Below are 16,379 nucleotides of genomic sequence, written 5' to 3' on the forward strand. Positions count from 1 at the left end.
AGGTATTTGAGCAACTTTATTTAAGTTATTATTTGATTGCATATTGAGTGAGCTGGAGTGAACCTGCCACTGTCTAATACATTATTAATATTAAGGCAGTGTATTTTCAGTGTTTTAAACTCAGCCCACAATAATTCAGACCAAATACCTTTACAAATACAAATAGTATGTCACTTCTATTTACAGTTTATCTTAAGGCATCTATCACTATTTACTGTCAGTGTAAACAATGAAGGTTGTTTGTTGAAATTTATACTTGGTTCAAACAGCCACTACGTTAGGCCTTGGCCTAGTTACTGTACATTTTGTGTAAATAGCATCTACGTTACCCTCGAGTGCAAATATGTGATTAGTTAGAAGATAAATGTTTTTAATCCCGGTTCTTTTTAAGCCTAAGCGTGACACCCTTTTCAACAACTGAAAGATAAATAGCGTTTATCAACGAACAGCAAATAGCCTTTTCTTTTTACTGCTAAAACGCCCGCGACGTCGTTAAACACACGCATGCGCTCAGCACTTAACGTATCTTATTTGAAAAGAATATGGGTGAATAATGTATGAAAAATAAAATTACCTCAGTATAACCTGCACACATACTCCGTCGGTGGAGTTAAGCAGAACGTGTTCATTACTGCGTCCAGGTGAACTGGCGGGTCATTTGATTCATCATGACTCGAATCATTCATTCGGATTCGTTCAGCGATAATTTTCCTCATATGAGAACACGAGCAATGAAATGATTTAAATAATTTAAACCATTATCCCTAATATAAATAACCAATTGACAAGAATACAATATTGACAAGAAACAAAGAAAAACACTAATCATTTATTTCTTTGTTTCTGACAGTTTGTTTACTTGAACAATAACATGAAACTTGAAGCAAACTCTACTTATTGATAAATGCTTCAAGGCATGACATTGTTTTAATTTGATTTGTAAATATTTGTATATATTTTCTTTTTTTTTTAATAATTGAGTGTGTTCAGTAACATTTTAGTTTTTGTTTTGTGCTGTGTAGAGAATAATGAAATTGATTTGTGACAATCCATGATGGAAAAATTAAGATGAGATTGATTGATTTTTTTTATAACAACCACTGAGATCCTCTACTTGGCAGATTTTTCCCATTAACCAATCCTTTGCCCTGTCGATGAGCAATAGCTATAATTCTGAAGTGTGGACATACCAGCACAAATTAAAAATCCTTTGGCCAAAATACTTGGCGGTCTGATTGTCCACCCTGGCATCTGCTGCTCCACAATATTTCTTTTTGAAATGTACCAGTGTGTTAAATGATCAGCTTTTCTGCGTACCTTCCTGCGTAATTTATGACAGAAGCACAAAGTAACCCCAAAACCAACTGTGGCAACCAAACACAGTTCTTTTTGGTTGTTTATTTAGTGGTGAGCTAATCTAGTTTACTTGTTTGCCTCAAATCTATCTTTAAAGATGTGATGGCAAGTCCAATGATTATTCATCCTCAAAGGTTCTTGTTGTATCAACATCATAAACACGACTGTTTCCAGGCAGACTGATAAACATTGTGTGCCCTTACTCCCAGAAGATGCGTAAAGTCAGCCAATCAGATTAGAATTTGCCAGACTGAGAAAATACTTTCCAATTTTGTGAGAAGTATGCATCAGAATGTCATTGAACTGTGTGGGGTCTGTGAATGTGCCATCTGATGGTGTAGTTATGGTATTTGCCAGCAGGGGCAAATTAGTGTTTTCAAGCCTTTCCTGAAGTTTCTCATCCACACATCGGAACATCGGAAAATGCTAAAATCAGTTTAAACATAATAAAAGCTCACTGAGATGATACAGAGAGACTGGACACTATTCATGCTATTCTTCTGGCACAATAGTTTTATTAGCAAAATATATCACCAATTATAAAGTAATGTTTATCTTTTAGCAACACTGTGAAATACACATACCGGTATAAATAGAGATGGTCTTATTATTGGGAGATACGAGGGTCAGTGGCTCTACCATTGGAGAAAGCATAACGGCCAACTTGGATCACATGTGCCTTGATAGCCAATCACATTACAACCTTGACGTCAGTTGTGCGACAGTTCACAGTTTGCGGATACCATAAATGAATGAGAAGTGCCGTAAACTACACTTTTTCTCCATTCACCCTCACCTTCATACCGTATTACTTTTTTGACTTTCTTAAAACACAAAAAAGAGAATTTCGCTAAATTTTCACATTACTCTTTTCCATACAATGACAGTGAATGGTGATCACAAATATGTTCTATGAATGTTTTGCTAACGTTCATTTTAAGTTATGAAAACATTATTTCTGAATGTTCTCTGATCATTCAAAACGTCCATTTAAAAAAAATAAAAAAATTCTTGGTTATGCGAACGTTAAAGAAACACTCCACTTTATAGCTTTGCAAACATTTTGGAAATGTTACTTTTAAATGTTTTGAACATTCTAAAACAAGTAGTAACATTTAAAAAATGTTAGACGAACATCCAACTAAAACGTTTCAGAAAAACCTTCCATGAATGGTGTATAAATAAATAATATTTTTGTGCTAATGTTTTAAGAACATTCTTAAACACAAGATAACTCTGAACAAACATTCTTATAACATTAATGGAAGAAGGTCTGTTCATAATTTTGAGAGAACCTTGGCAGAACATTCATTGTTAGCTGGGATCATGGCTCTCATCTCCAAAAATAACAAAAAAACATCATAAAAGTAGTCCATACGACTTGTGTGCAATATAACATACATCACAGTGCATCAAATTAGAATATGTGCATATTTAGATACCCCAAATGAGATTGGAGGAATACAGTGCAAAGGAAGATTTTCAGTACATTATTCCAATTGTTTTCTTTTGTGATTTGTAGATGAAAGAAAAGGGGTTTTGAATGACATGAGGGTTGACAGATTTTCATTTTTTGACCGATCTTAATAGCGGGCTGCACATCAGTATAATAAAGTACAAGTAATCTTTTTGTTTAGGCTTGATTGCTTGAGGGATTATTGACGCTTCAGGACAGGCAAGCCAACTGTCTTCCCAGATTAGACTTCTGGCTCAGGTTCCTTTGCTCTCTTACATAAGTATACATACTAATTAGACCTGATTGGACTTCTAAAGTTTTGAGCCAAGAAACTGCATAATCAGTCATACAAAAAGAACAAAAATACAGTTCTTAGTCAACTGACAGTATAACATATGATTTATAGCCTTGCATAAGACATAATCCTCTTCATGACACACCTTGAGGTGCATTATGCTCGGGGTAAATGAATTGACAGGCCATGGTGGTTCCATGAAGATAGATTAGATTAGATTTCATACTTGGACTTCGCCCAAGGGCACTGGAGAGTGCGTTTGCAAGTTAGCAACCGGTATGGAGTCTATTAAAGACAAATTAAACAGTGTTCCAAGGGATAAGCTGTGTTTCCGCTTATTCCATAGAAGTGGATGCAAAGACTTCCTTCAAAACTGTTACTTTTTATGTCCTTTTTATGACATATTAATATACTTCCAGTACAAATAGAAGACATAAATCAGATTTAGCATCAAAGTTATTTTAGGTCATGGGACAAAAGCTTCGACTCCTACGGTAGATTCTGGCAAAACTCTACAAAAATAAAATGGCATAAATTTCCCCCTTTTGGTGGAAATCTCATAAATTTCCTTGAGAAACAACAAGATGTGCCATCTCTGCTGCCAATGAAGCTGTTTACATTAATTTACAGCTTTCTGAGATTCCGAACGTTTTTTGTAGCTAGAGATATAGTTCATTGAAAGAGGAGAAGCCTTCACACATGATGAGAAACATGAGACGTGTCTGGCAGCTGTTCATGAGCTCAATTTGACAAAATATAGCCAGACTGAGAAAAATGAGGTCAGGACTCCCAAGTGGAACATCGTTTTGGCTCGGCTTATGCATAAAATTCACACTTTTTCTGTCTTTTTTTCTTTCAACAGCCCTTATCAATACTGTCAAGAGCAGAACACACATTTCGGTTATCGCCGACTTTATCATGTTGGTACAAGGAACGACTACAACCCAAAGAGAAAGCTGCCAGTATCGGCACATCTACTTGTTTTGCTAAATATCGATGGGAAAAATGTATATTTAATAGAGATTTCATGCCAATATATGTCCTGACAATATTTAAGAACTCATACCTTCATAAAGACTGCTCTTTAAAGGTATAGTTCACCCAAAAATGAAAAATCTGAATCATTTGCTTACCCCTCATGTCATTCCAAAATTGTATGACTTCTGCAGAACACAAAAGAAGAAACGTCTTAGTGTATTGAATATATAATGAAAGTCAAAGGGACCAGTGTTGTTTTGGAGCCCAATGGTTTTCAGGTGAGTAAATGATGACAGAATTTTCATTTCTGGGTGAACTAGCCCTTTAAAGGGGGCAGTTGTGGCCTAATGGTTAGAGAGTCGAACTTGTAACCTGAAGGTTGTGGGTTTGAGTCTCAGTACCGGCAGGAAATGTAGGTTGGGGAAGTGAATGAACAGTGCTCTCTTCCACTCTCATTATCCAAACTGTGGTGCCCTTGAGCAAGGCACTTAACCCCCAATCGCTCCCTGGGCGCCCTGTTCCACTCTTCCGTTTCTTTTTCGACTGGGAAATGACGGAGCTAGCAAGCAACGCTATGGTTTCGATTCCCATGAAAAGCAAGAACTGATAAAAATAAGGGCTTTTGCACCGGAGGAACATTTTCATAGTTTCTTTAACTATTGGCAGAAGTGCTCTCACAGGAAATGGGAACGATTTTAGTTACAGGAACACCTGTTGGGGGAACTAAATTAGCTCCTATACTTCAGAGTAGGGTCTAACCCAGCACAATAGGAACTACCAATGACTTAAGTGTATGTTGATTGGCCGAACGCATGCGAAACACTGACACTGACATTTTTAAAAAGCTGTGTAAACACACAGTTTACAAATACTTACTCCACAAACTAACTACACGAAAACAACGATAGATAGACCGAGGCCGAAGTACAGGCACTTCTCAACCAAAGCATTTTTAGCCAGCTTATAACGCCTAGATATGGGCTCTTGAGAGTGCGTCAGCAGCGCAGTGTTTTTTTCAGTTGGGACGCTTTGATTGCTATGATACAGAATATCCGCAGAAGTGTTACTAGTATCTCATTTCAAAGATAGTTTGTTTCTGAATTGTTTCTATATAAAAATGTCAATACGATGTAAAGTATTTGCTCTGGCTCTTATTTTAAATTATTTTGTTCCATTATTATGCTTCTTGTTGTCGTCTGTTGCTGTTGTACAAGCAGGATGCAGCGGTAGGTTGGTGTGGTATTTGTCCTGCCCCACTTCCACTGTTATTGGATGGCTAGGTAAAAATTGACAGTGATGATCGCTGCGTTTTGCTCAGAGTTGAACATTCTTCAACACTCGGCGACCAGTAAAAAACACAGAGCACTCAACGTGAAATAGACGCTCAGCACCTTCACACTGCTGGTCTAGCATCTGTAAAACCGCATTCTTCCATCTTAAAAATATATCTAAACTACGACATATGCTCTCAATAAAAAATATAGAACAGTTAGTTCATGCGTTCATGACCTCAAGGCTAGATTACTGTAACGCTCTACTGGGTGGTTGTTCTGCTCGCCTGATAAATAAACTACAGCTCGTACAAAATGCAGCAGCTAGAGTTCTTACTAGAACTAGGAAGTATGACCATATTAGCCCAGTTCTGTCAACACTGCATTGGCTTCCTGTTAAACATCGTATAGATTTTAAAATCTTGCTAATTACTTACAAAGCACTAAATGGTTTAGCTCCCCAGTACCTGAGCGAGCTCCTAATTCATTATAGTCCTTCATGTCGATCTCAGAATTCAGGCCAGCTGATAATACCTAGAATATCAAAATCAACTGCAGGTGGTAGATCCTTCTCCTATTTGGCACCTAAACTCTGGAACAATCTTCCTAGCATTGTTCGGGAAGCAGACACACTCTGTCAGTTTAAATCTAGACTAAAAACGCATTTCTTTAACCTGGCATACACATAACACATTACCAATATATATTTTCAAATCTGGTAAAGGATTATTAGGCTGCATAAATTAGGTCAGCCGGAACCGGGAACACTTCCTATAATGCCTGATGTACTCGTTACATCAGAAGAAGAATGGCATCTACGCTAATATTAGTCTTTCTGGTTATCCCGAGGTTCACCGTAGTCAACCGGATCCGGGCCATATCCAGGTGAGACCAAGGACCTGCGCCTTGACACGACCACAACGCAGCCCTGAAGTATCAGCAGAGATTGAGTCAACTAGATCATCCACTGTGAGGGCCTCATCAACACGACAGCCACGACACAGTTCCTCAACAACTGTCCATACCGCCGTGATGAATACGATCCTCAATTGGATGGAACTGGAATAAATACTTTGAATGCTGCGATCCTGTCGGACTTATGATAGCTACCTGAATCGTAACAAAGCACTGTTGGCCAGAGGAGAACTGGCCCCCCGACTAAGCCTGGTTTCTCCCAAGGTTTTTTTCTCCATTTAAACACCTATTTGCCACTTGTCTGCCACCTGATGTCACCTGATGGAGTTTGGGTTCCTTGCCGCTGTCACCTTTGGCTTGCTTAGTTGGGGACACTTGACATTTGACTTGACATTTGATATTCAACAGTGCTTTGATCTACCTGCACTGACACTATTCTTTTAAGAGCTGCTGTGCAGCCAAATAATGTACCAGTTATCAATGTAAAGCTGCTTTGACACAATCTACATTGTAAAAAGCGCTATATAAATAAAGGTGACTTGACTTGACTTGACTGGTGTTTTAAGAATGTGGCGCTCCCATTGAAAACAATTGGGAAAATGCGCTAGCCTTGGGAAAAAACGCTTTGGTGGACACACGGAACTGATGATGTAGAAATGTCACGGTTAAATAACATCACTGTCTGACGTCTTACGTCACATCAGAGTTTCTACTGCCGGTGCAAATGCAACAAGGAAAATCGCTCTAGAGGAAAATTTAGCTCTCGGGGGACCGCCCTGGTGGCTAGTTCCTATAACTGAGTTCCTCAGTGGTGCGAAAAGACCTTAATGTGTACCATGAATGCAATGTAAGTTGCTTTGGATAAAAGCATCTGCTAAATGCATAAAAGTGACTCAAGATATTCTTCAGAAAATATAAAAATGTTTTATTTATACATAATGCCATTTTAAAGTCTCCAGTCGCAGTCACTTACAGGCAGCAGAAGTGAAACGAGGCTGGGAAAGGCGGCGTGGAGAGATCAGCGATAAGTGATCTGACCCAGATCAACACCCTCGGGGGATGACCCTGCGTGTCTGTCTGTCTATAACAAATGAGAGCGTGTAAGAAGCACACAAAAGCCAGTCAGAGAAATCACAAATATTTGGCCTACAAGACATTCCATTAATAATAATTAAATCACAGCAGTATACGGCTGGCAGCACACCGGCCGCAACAAAACACACTCTCAAAGGCACTGTTCCCCCGATGTGAACTTTTGGCAGTTATGCATTTTGGCGTCACAGAGAGTCAAAATTATGAAATGTTTTAAGTGAAGCATGACTCTTCTGCCACATCTGGTATGATCATATTTGTAACTATAACACAGATAGGGGAAAGAAAATTAAACACAGCTTTGTCAAGCTCAAGTTGAATTTTTAGTTCAAAGAAATAAGTTCAAATGAGAGTTCTTCCTGCATTCAACAAACAAGAGAACTTTTCCCATGGAATAGGAACATTATTCTAAACAGACATGATACTCCAGGACCCACTCTGACCAAAAAAAAAAAAAAAAAAAGCATTTAGCAACTGATATATAATAAAATTGTTCATTTTTGGAAATATAGTATTCTCAGAGGCTATAAAATAGACCAAGACTTTACCTAATACTGCAACGTTACCACTGCATAAACCCTGCCAAAATAAAATAATTTGAGAGTTGAGTTACAGTTTCCAAAATGTCAATTTCGCAGGTGTTTGTTTTTAAGCTGATCAAAATTGATTACATTAAAACAAAAGTCAGATAAATAATGCAGATTTTTTGGTCTGGATTGATAAATCTTTTCAAAGATATAATTAAAAAGGTCATTTATACATACAATGGCTTATTCTGTGATAAACATGTTCTTAAAGGGATAGTTCACCCAAAAATGAAAATCCTGTCATCATTTACCCTCATGTTGTTCCAAACCTTCTGCTGAACACAAAAGGATATATTCTGAAGAAGATATATTGACTTCCATAGTATGGGGGAAAAATACAATGGAAGTCAATGGGGCCCATCAACTGTTTGATTACAGACATTCTTCAAAATATCTTCTTTTATATTCAACAGAAGAAAGAACTTCATACAGTTTTGGAACAATATGAAGGCGAGTAAATGATGACAGAATTTTTATTTTTGAGTGAACTCATTTTTGTTTGGGGGGGGGTTAAACTTGGCAAGAATGTAAGAAAAAAAATAAAAACATAAGAAAAATTACAAAAATAAAAACAAATGTCATGGTGTTACAACTATTCTGAATCTTAATGAAGAAAAAAGCCATTAAAGAATAAAATTGTTGAAAAGAAAACCTTTGGCATATTTTTTTTTATTATTTCTTAGAAAACTGCTTACTGACATTTGAAAAACATGTGTCTGCCAATAAAAGTCATGTGGTGCAACCAACAAGCAGAAATGTGCAGAAGAAATCAGGAAGTGATATCACAGAGATGACCTCTGCTGACCCTCATGAGTGTGTCAATGTCAGTAAGTCTCCTAAAATGTCTAATAGTTTAACTTTTTTATGACAAGACAAAGTTAGTTCAGGTTGTAAAATGTTGGTGTGACTCCCCAAAAGTGTAATTATATTTATGAATTAATAAATCATGATTTGAATAAATGCTTGCAAATTTCTTTTCTTCTTCTTTTTATCATTAGTGATGGTTGCGTTAGACATACTAAAGGCTGGTTAGAACAGACGGGTTTAAGAGTATGACAGTATCCATTAACATAGTCTAATATTGCGTATTTCTTGTCCTTTTGTGTTTATAAAGTGTTTTTGTTGAGGCCCAGTGATTTCATGCATTCTTTTCCATTGGTTTGGCTCTCATGTTTGTTATTCATTTGCTTTTTATCAATATTGTCTCGCTGACAATCAAAAAACAATAGAGCTGTTAAAAACACGATTGGATCTGTTCTTCAGAAATATCTCCCAAGACTATCAAGAATAATTTAGCAGAATTCTTCCATAAGTATCACTGATGTCTTAACTTGACCAGTGCCATATCAATAAACCACAGTAGGCTGGCGACTGATCTCATCCCAACGATTCTTCTGTTCCAGAAGTAGCAGAGAGCCAAATAAGCTCTTCAATGTTTTCTGCAAATGAGGCATATAAGTGCAGTTTTATACAGTGATTTGAAGGTCCCCCTGCTGTATTTCTATCAAACATGGTAGCGCACACACCATTCCTCATTTACATTTACACATTTGGCAGGCACTTTAATCCAAAGCAATTTACACTGTGTTCATTTTTGCCACTATATGCATTTCCTGGGACTTAAACCCATGACCTTGGCGTTGCTAGCACCATACTGAAATTATTTGATTTGAACTAATTAGCAATGAACGCCTCAACGCCTTGCTGAGACAAAACAGACACTGCATGGCGCGTTCACGTTCACCTTGGGCGGATATGGCGATTATTTGTTTTGAAATGAATCTTATTAATGTTGGCTTGAGTTTTATCTCGTTCTGTTCTGTTGCGGGAAGACCATTACAAGTTCAGGGAACGGGGCTATTTTTGAAATTTGGAAAGCATCATGTGTCTACCATATGTTATTTTATGAATTTATGAATCAAAACATTAGTAGGACAAATAAGATGGTCTGCGATAAAGAAAAGAGAAATTGTTTTTAAAAAATTTGTCTGCAGCACATCTGCCAAGTTTGCTCAAATGTACTCTTTGTATTCATTTTGGTTTTGAAAAACTTTTATACTATCAACAAAACATTAAATTAAATAACTCTAAAAATGTCATGTGGTGTAACCATGAAGTAAAAAGTAAAATATTTTCCTTACATATCTTAATGTGTTCACAACTTGAAAACCTATTTTCCCAAAAGGTTTTTAAATATTAGGGCTGTCAAGCGATTCAAATTTTTATTCTAATTAATTACATGATATTCCGATAAATTAATCAATAGTCAATAAGTCATTATTGTGTTAAATGTGAAAAGCATCAAATAGACATTACAAAATGTAGCTTTAGAAAGAAATATTTTATTTATTTCAACATAAAATTTATTACACATAAACTTTTAGGATGATTTTTTTTTTTCAGAAGCTGCATCTGAATTGGTATTTAGATATATGTATTGACCAAAACAGTTTTGTTTCAAACATTCTTCAAAATATCTTCTTTTATGTTCCGCAAAAGAAAGAAAGTCATACAGGTTTGAAACAACATGAGGGTGAGTAAATGTAAGTTATAAAGTCAGAATTCTGAGAAATAGAGTTGTAATTGTGAGAAAAAAAAGTCAGAATTGTGAGATAAAAACTTTCTTTTATTCTGTGACAGAAAACAAGCTTCCATATAACAGAGTGAGCCAAACTACTTAAAAAGGTTTTCTCTTCAAGAGTGTCATCCTTGCTTTTTTTCTTCATTATGAAATCAGAACAATTCAATCACTCCGACATTTTTGAATTTATGTACACCAGAAGTCAAAAACATGCATAGCAACTCCATGACTACCATATACACTACCAATCAAGTCAGTAAGATTTAAAATTTTTTGAAAGAAGTCTTATGCTCACCAAGGCTGCATTTATTTATTATTGTTATCAAAAATACAGTAAAAACAGAAAAAATGTGAAATATTATTACAATTTAAAATAACTGTTTTCTATATGAATATATATTAAAATGTAATTTATTCCTGTGATCAAAGCTAAATTTTCAGCATCATTACTCCAGTCTTCAGTATCACATGATCCTTCAGAAATCATTCTAATATGATGATTTGCTGCTCAAGAAACATTTACTATTATTACTATAATCAATATCACCATTGCACTGCTTCATATTTTTGTGGAAACCATGATTCTTTTTTTCAGGATTCTTTGATGAATAAAAAGTTTTTTAAAAAGCATTAATTTGAAACAAATCTTTTGTAACATTAAAATGTCTTTACTGTCACATTTGATCAATTTCATGCATTCTTGCTGAATAAAAGTATAATTTCTTTATTAATGAACCCAAACATTTGAACAGTAGTGTGCTAAAATCTGTTATGTCTTCAGGAATAAGACTTACATTAACAGCCCATTATTGAGCTTATCTTTCATCTGTCAGCTGTACTGTAACTGCATGATCATTGCTCAATAAACTACACGTTTTCAGATTAATTCCATTTTTAAAGAAGATGAATTAGGTTTTTCTTTCAGTTCTGTTGATGATCTGCACAATTCCTACCCAAACTACTTGGTTAATGAGTAGGGTGAGTCATAACACATCGCACATGCTTTTGGTTAGAATACAAGTGTTAACTACAGGACATGCTGAGAGTTCTGAGGTTCAGGGCAGGTCTGGGAAAATCTTGAGACCAGCTGCTTAAACCTAATTACAAAAATGCCAAGAAAATGTCTGAGAGATGTTCTATAATTTTTTTCTTTTCTTTTTTTTTTTAGATGCCACTTGATTTGATATATATATATATATATATATATAGAAATATATTCCTGAACTGTCACTGTACGGACGTCACGGTTCGGTGCATACAGAACGTCACGGTTCGGTGCATACACGGTTCGGTCAGATGAAAAATACAGTCAGTCACAGGTGATCCACAATCCAATCCAGAAGGGGACATGTGCAGTAATGCAACTATGTTTGCTAACCACCACAACAGGAAAAAGAGCAGAAGAAGAAGAACAGACGTTTATGGCCCTGTCCCAAATGGCACACTTCTATGCACTTTCGGTCTTGTGGACTTACAATGGCTGCCGTGTGCGCGTGTCCGTTAAGACATCAATAAAACAGCTTGAGAATAATATCTCACGAAGCATTACTTTTACCTCAGGCAAGTCATTTAGTGTCCACAGCATATTAGTTCATTAGAGAAATTAACTCTAGAGGGGAGGATTTCACTAAATATATGCACTATATTAGCTTATATATTCATTTACTTTACCTGTTAGTAATGTCTTAAATATTTAATATATGTTTAAAGATATCTGTCATGAAAACAAGTTATGACAGTAACTGTGTAAATGATTATATTTCAAAAATGAATTGAAGTAGAAAAATTATTTAAAAATAATTTATAATTAGATTTAAAAGTTAATGCAAAACCTGCCTTATGTGCAATTTACTTTTTTTTTATTATTATTTATTTGAGTGTTGATTATTATATTTAAAAATAAATAGTAACTGAATTTAATAGTTTGGGCTCTGTTGTTAATTGTAGCCTTTAATATTGTAGAAATGTTCACGAAAAGGTTTCCTGAATATAGTTTACAGCATTAGCTGAGATGCTATGTTAAGAAATGTTAATTATAATTGATTTTATTTAAAGAGAAAGGGAATCATTACTCTAGTCTTCAGTGTCACATGATCCTTCAGAAATCATTCTAATATGTTGATTTGCTGCCCAAGAAACATGTCTTAGTATTATCAAACTGTTATCAAGCTGTGCTGCCTAATATTTTTGTGAATTTTTTTCATGGTTTCTGATGAATAGAAAGTTCGAAAGAGCAGCTTTTATTTGAAATAGAAATGTAATGGCACTTTTGATCAATTTAATGCAACCTTGCTGAATAATAGTAGTAATTTCTTTCAAAAAAAAAAAAAAAAAAAAAATCTCACTAACCCCAAACTTTTGAACAGTAGTATAAAATAGTGCATTTGGAAGGTGGTTTAGGGGTTAAAGATCTGGTCTGGTAAAAATGGTTAATAACAGGACATTCTGTTCGGCGCAGGTTTGGGAAAGTCCCAGTCACTCAGCATTTATTTAGTTCTGGTAAAGTTTCTCAACATCCCGTGGATCTGCAGCTTTCATCCACCCCCGCAACCAGTCCTGATGTTTTGGCTGCACTTTTAAAACATTAAATGATGCTTATTAAAAGGATGTTAATTAACTCTTGATGCTGTGTACTTTGTCAGGGGAAACAATTTTCCGAAGGCCGCATGTGTACCACACTTGACAGATTGTTCCATGGACAAAAGCAATAAATAACTTTCAGAATGAATAAATAAAAGCCACTTCCCACATAACCAAAGTACTGGAAGTAAAAAAAAAAATGCCATTAATTTCTCCATAAAGGTTTTTTTTTTTTATTTTTTTTTTATTATTATTAACAATAACTTATAAACCTTTAAAGACAAACCTTCCATGAGCTCAGAGGTTATCAGTATATAAATATGCATCTGTTGAAGCCATCAAGTTCAACTTAATTTTTTAAAACTGTATTTAACATCGCAAATCCTGCTGCAGAACTACATTACCCATAAATCCTGAAGAGAAATATCAACCAATCAAGAACTGCAGCAAAAAAAAAAAAGAAAAGAAAAATCAAGATGAAAGATTTCTACAGTGACAACCCACTCCCATGAAGCACTGAAAATGTCTCTTAATCTCACGATATTAAATAATCTCTCAAACTATTATATTATATTATATGAACTTTAAATCTGTGGTTTTATATGCTGCACACCCTTGTAGTTCATGCCCGCATTAAACAATGACAAAATATTAATTATGAATTATTTATTATTATTATATCTGTATAATAATAATAATATCACAATAATGTCATCATGAATTATTGTTATTAACAATAACAACACACAATAATAATATTATCATATAATCTACATAATAAAAAATAATGTGCAGTCATTATTACTATGTCTATGTAATAATATATTATAGATAATATATTAATTATTCTTATATTATTCTTATATTATATAATAACAATAATAATAATTTATGTATAGGCTATAATAATTTATAATCCTATTATGTTCCTATATGGAAAAAAAAATTATGGTTTAAAAAGTGGGCGTGCACTCTATTGATGGTTGTGAATGGAAATAAAGAGATTTCACAGTGATTTCGTGGAGTCTTTAGTGTGTTGACAAAATGCCCAAACACGCAATACGCAAATGTTGCGTATTTCAAAAGAAGTTTGACTTTACAAACATTTACCATGTTAACTGCCCAAAAACAGTTATTAGGTATACTGTTGCTACTATTACTAAATTAATATTAGATAACGGTTTCAGAATATGTCTGCCAGTTTAATTCAACATTTAATGACAGCTGATGACTAAAACCAAGTTACTGAAGTAATAACTGCAGTAAATTACGGTTACCATGTTACTTTTATAAATTGGAGTGGCTCTGCATAGCTATAGCAACATCAGTATGTTGGCAAAATAATCAATCACTGTGTTTTAAAGAAGTTTTAACTTACTCATCTGCACACTTGCATAACTTAACTCATGGAGGACTCTAATCAAACTGTAGGAGTTACTGTTACGCGCTAGACGCTTTTCAATGAACCTGTCATGTTATCATATAGAGTAGCCTACGCATGACGCTCGCACGCGCTTTACGTTACTGTGACGTCTCGTTGGATTTGTCATGCGCTGAATATGTCTGCCGAAGGAGCGGGACTCACCCGTGATTTAAAGTCTCGGCGCAGAAGAGCGAAGAAAGCAGGAGGGAAAGGTCGGCCGCGGCCGCGGGATCCTGTTTGAGCAGCAGCGCATCTCTGAGCTCTCCATCACCGCGTCAGAGCGCAGCAGCTCCGCGCCTGCCCAACCACCAGAGCGCTCTAACCAGTTAACCTCTACCTGACCACAACTTCACCATTCACGTCCAAATCTAGTTTCAGTCCAAATCTCCAAACGTTAGTATGCAGAAATAATATATTATTTATTACGTAATAATAAACCAGAGGCTTCAAAATGTATTAAAAGTGTATGAATGTCACTGCATGTGATAACAGCCCATCAGACTGGGATTTATTTTAAAGAGCGATAGCACAAACAAATTGTATATGTTCATGCTGATACAAACACACTAATATCCTCAGATTATGAAGCTCTGGCTTTAGTAGTGAAATTATACTTTATATACACACAGCAAAACAAACAAGTTGATATGGAAAATGCATTTTTCAATATATTATAAACCCTCAAAATATACTTTTTAAAAGGGCTAACATTAATTAAATTCAACATTAGTTTAAGATATGCACGTTTTACCGTTGTGACCCTTTATCCGTTTAGAAGAGATGACGGCTAAAAATGACAATAATAATAATATATTTTTAAGTAAAACATTGTTACTTAACAAGCTCAAGCCCTAAAATAGTCGATCCATGATTTATCACCTTTGCAACTTAAAAAAGGCACATATCTCTCAAACCATTTGTCACTTCATATAAAGTTCCATATTAAGAATTAGAAATAAAATTAGCCACCACAGACAGGTTACAAGAAATAGAGAGGTTATTTATCATTGTAGCAAAAATTTAGGATGTTGGATATGGTTTTTCCATAATATGTAACCTAGATACACATCAAATTTCCATTTACTCTCCTAATTAACCAATAGAATTTTGTCATTTCTTTAAAAGGGTGGTTGATTATGATTTCACTTTTTAAACTTTTTATTTAGTGTGTAATGTTGCTGTTTGAGCATAAACAACGTCTGCAAAGTTACGACGCTCAAAGTTCAATGCAAAGGGAGATATTTCCTTTTAAAGAATTCTCTGTTTAAGGACTACAACAAATGGCTGCTAGGGACTACAACGAGCTTCTTCCCTGGTTAGTGACATCTCTAACCCTAAAATTTACATAAACCCTGCCCCGAAAACACGCAACAAAGGGGGCTGGACTGCTTCACAAACGAGGGTCAATTCAATGCTGGATTTGCACAAAAGATTAACATGACAGCACATGCTATAGTCGATGAGTTGAATCAACTCCAAAGCAACTACATAAATTTATCCACTAACTGTTTAGAAACATCCAGATGCATTCTATAATGTAACTTCTTCCTGAGTCTCTCCATCAGTATCTGACTCTGGTTTGAATAATGTAAGGCTGAACACCATTACTGACAATTGTCATTTTGGCTGTGTGAGATTCTCCAGCTTTGTTGTTGTTGAGCAACCGAAGCGCGAGCTGTTAAAGCTCTGCCCTCTTCTGGAAAGGGGGCCGGGAGCAGTAGCTCATTTGCATTTAAAGGGACGCACACAAAATCGGCGTGTTTTTGCTCACACCCAAATAGGGGCAAATTTGACAAGCTATAATAAATGATCTGTGGGGTATTTTTTAAAGCTGAAACTTCACAG

At 35.4% G+C, this 16,379-nt stretch overlaps 1 protein-coding gene across 4 annotated transcripts in view; it reads right to left on the reverse strand.

The window, feature by feature from the left end:
- Positions 1–14,904, reverse strand: part of LOC127506738 (uncharacterized) — a 324,637-nt gene extending 309,733 nt beyond the window's left edge. For 2 of the 4 annotated variants that reach the window (XM_051883502.1, XM_051883501.1), the window contains exon 1: positions 14,697–14,904. The gene's annotated coding sequence lies outside the window, so the exon portion shown is untranslated. Of the gene's footprint in view, positions 1–574; positions 14,674–14,696 lie in introns of those variants that run through there. The other 2 variants (XM_051883500.1, XR_007928113.1) reach the window with 2 other exon arrangements.
- Between the last annotated feature and the right edge of the window lie 1,475 nt (positions 14,905–16,379).

This window comes from Ctenopharyngodon idella, chromosome 24, assembly GCF_019924925.1.
Source record: "Ctenopharyngodon idella isolate HZGC_01 chromosome 24, HZGC01, whole genome shotgun sequence".
Taxonomy (NCBI): domain Eukaryota; kingdom Metazoa; phylum Chordata; class Actinopteri; order Cypriniformes; family Xenocyprididae; genus Ctenopharyngodon; species Ctenopharyngodon idella.